The 2,656-nt window shown below is 39.5% G+C and overlaps 1 non-coding gene across 1 annotated transcript; it reads right to left on the bottom strand.

Moving 5' to 3' along the window:
* Positions 1-859: 859 nt before the first annotated feature.
* LOC117910343 lies at positions 860-966 on the bottom strand. Its single transcript, XR_004650650.1, has one exon. It is a non-coding gene; the product is annotated as a small nucleolar RNA R71 (small nucleolar RNA).
* Positions 967-2,656: the final 1,690 nt, after the last annotated feature.

Raw genomic sequence — 2,656 nt, 5'->3', positions numbered from 1 at the left:
GAATCTTTTTCAACCAAACGATTATGTTTTCTTGTAAAGCTTACTGGCAAAAGGAAAACCATCTTTTGAAAATAATATCATGTGTGAAATGAAAACCCATCCCAGTGAACGATCCTAGAACTACTATGCTATGCTAGCTATGCTACCCTAGTATATGGTGAATTAGGTTTATAAATTTTGTTGATAACTCCCATCTAAAGACTGAATCAAGTTACACACGACCGGGGATGAATCAAATGGCGTCGTTGTCGAGGATGGTGCCACTTCACAATGATATGATTTTCTCAAAATACTTGTGATCTTTTTCTAGATTAGTTTTTTTTTTTTTTTCTTGTTTTTGTTTCAGTTACTACTACTTGTGTATGCCATATTGGATACAAGACAATGGGGGAAGACTTGTGAAAATTGGAAATCCTCACGAGATAGAGTTGGATTTGTGCTTGAATATCATAGAGCCTACTCCTGAAGATCAGCATAGTGAACACACTCAGGAGGACAATCTCAATGCATTTTGCTCTATGCAGGATCGCATGCATCCACCTCGTATGAGTGCACCATCATGTATAGTGCCACCTACAAAGCAGCTAGTGATCAGACCACATATTGTACCACTTCTACATACTTTCCATGGCATGGAAAGAGATAATCCCTACACACATATCAAAGAATTTGAAGAAGTTTGTAATACGTTTCAAGAAGGAGGAGCGTCCATCGACTTGATGCGGCTGAAGCTATTTACTTTTACTTAAAGGATAAGGCCAAATTTTGGCTTAATTCTCTGAGGCCAAGGAGTATCCGAGCTTAGACGGATTTACAAGCTGAATTTCTCTAGAAAATTTTCCTGACTCATAGAACTAACAGCTTGAAAAGACAAATTTCAAATTTCTCAACTAAAGAGAATGAGAAATTCTATGAGTGTTGGGAAAGATACATGGAAGCAATCAACACTTGTCCTCACCATGGCTTTGATACATGGCTGTTGGTGAGCTATTTCTATGATGGATTGTCTTCCTCAATGAAGCAACTCTTGGAAACGATGTGTGGAAGAGACTTCATGAGTAAGAATCTGTAGAAAGCCATTGATTTCTTGAGTTATGTAGCTGAAGTTTCACAAGGATGGGATGAACCGAATGCCAGAGAAGTGGGGAAAATGAATTCTCAACCTAGTGTTTCCAATGCTAAGGCTGGGATGTGTACACTGAATGAAGACACTGATATGAAAGTAAAATTCGTAGCTATGGCAAGAAGATTGGAGGAGTTGGAAATTAAAAAGATACGAGACGTACAGGCCGTTGCTGATGCCCCAGTGCAAGCTATGCCATGTTCAATTTGTCAAAATTTTGAGCATGTGGTGGATGAGTGTCCTACGATGCCAGTTATGAGAGAAATGTTTGGGGATCAAGCAAATGTTATTGGACAATTTAAGCCCAGTAACAATGCTTCATATAGCAACACCTACAATTCAAATTGGAGGAACCATCCAAATTTCTCCTAGAAACCAAGGGCACCTCAGTAAAAACAACCCGACCAAGCACCTCCACAAACATCAAATCTAGAACAAGCCATTATGAATCTTAGCAAGGTCATGGGAGATTTTGTTGGAGACCAAAAATCAATCAATGCTCAGCTCAGTCAAAGAATTGACAGTGTAGAGAGTTCATTGAATAAAAAGATGGATGGGGTGAAAAATGATCTATCTTAGAAGATAGATAATCTCCCCTACTCAATCTCTAGGCTTACCAACCTCAACACAGTGCAAAAGAAGGGAAGGTTTTCTTCCCAACCTCATCAAAATCCAAAATCTGTCCATGAAGTGGAGGCTAAAGAAGGAGAATCTTCACAGATGAGAGAAGTAAAAGCAATGATCACTTTAAGGAGTGGTAAAGAAGTTTATCTGCCAACAGCCACGCCAGAGCAAGAAACGGAGAGGGAAGTAGAGGAAAAGAAGGAGGAGTTCAAAGGAAAGAGACCAAGGAACAACACGAAGAAGGAGGACCATGATCTTACTGTAAAAGAAGGACCGGAGAGGAACATTGCCAAAGAAGATATGAGAAAGAACCACATGCCTCCACCTTTTCCCCAAGCTTTACATGGGAAAAAGGGAATCAACAATGCATCAGAAATTCTTGAAGTGTTGAGGCAAGTGAAAGTTAATATCCCGTTGCTAGATATGATTAAACAAGTTCCGACATATGCAAAATTTCTAAGGGACTTATGCACTATAAAAAGAGGGTTGAACGTGAGCAAGAAAGCCTTCTTGATTGAGCAAGTAAATTCCATTATACAATGCAAATCCCTAGTAAAATACAAAGATCCGGGCTACCCTACTATCTCGGTGACGATTGGAGGGGTGCCATTGGAAAGAGCTTTGTTGGACTTGGGAGAAAGTGTAAACCTGTTACCATACTCTGTCTACGAGCAATTGGGGTTGGGAGAGTTGAAACCAACATCAATCACTCTATCTCTAGCAGATAGATCTGTGAAAATTCCAAGAGGTATAATTGAAGATGTCCTAGTCCAAATTGACAAATTCTGCTACCCAATAGATTTTGTTGTCTTGGACACAGATCCAAATGCAAAAGGAACCAACTGTGTCCCTATTATACTTGGGAGACCATTCCTAGCTACATCAAATGCCATTATCAATTGTAGAAAT

The sequence above is a fragment of the Vitis riparia genome, unplaced genomic scaffold, assembly GCF_004353265.1.
Source record: "Vitis riparia cultivar Riparia Gloire de Montpellier isolate 1030 unplaced genomic scaffold, EGFV_Vit.rip_1.0 scaffold716_pilon_pilon, whole genome shotgun sequence".
Classification (NCBI taxonomy): Eukaryota; Viridiplantae; Streptophyta; class Magnoliopsida; order Vitales; family Vitaceae; genus Vitis; species Vitis riparia.
Note: the sequence above shows the minus strand (reverse complement) of the source record. Positions and strands in the feature narration are given on the sequence as shown.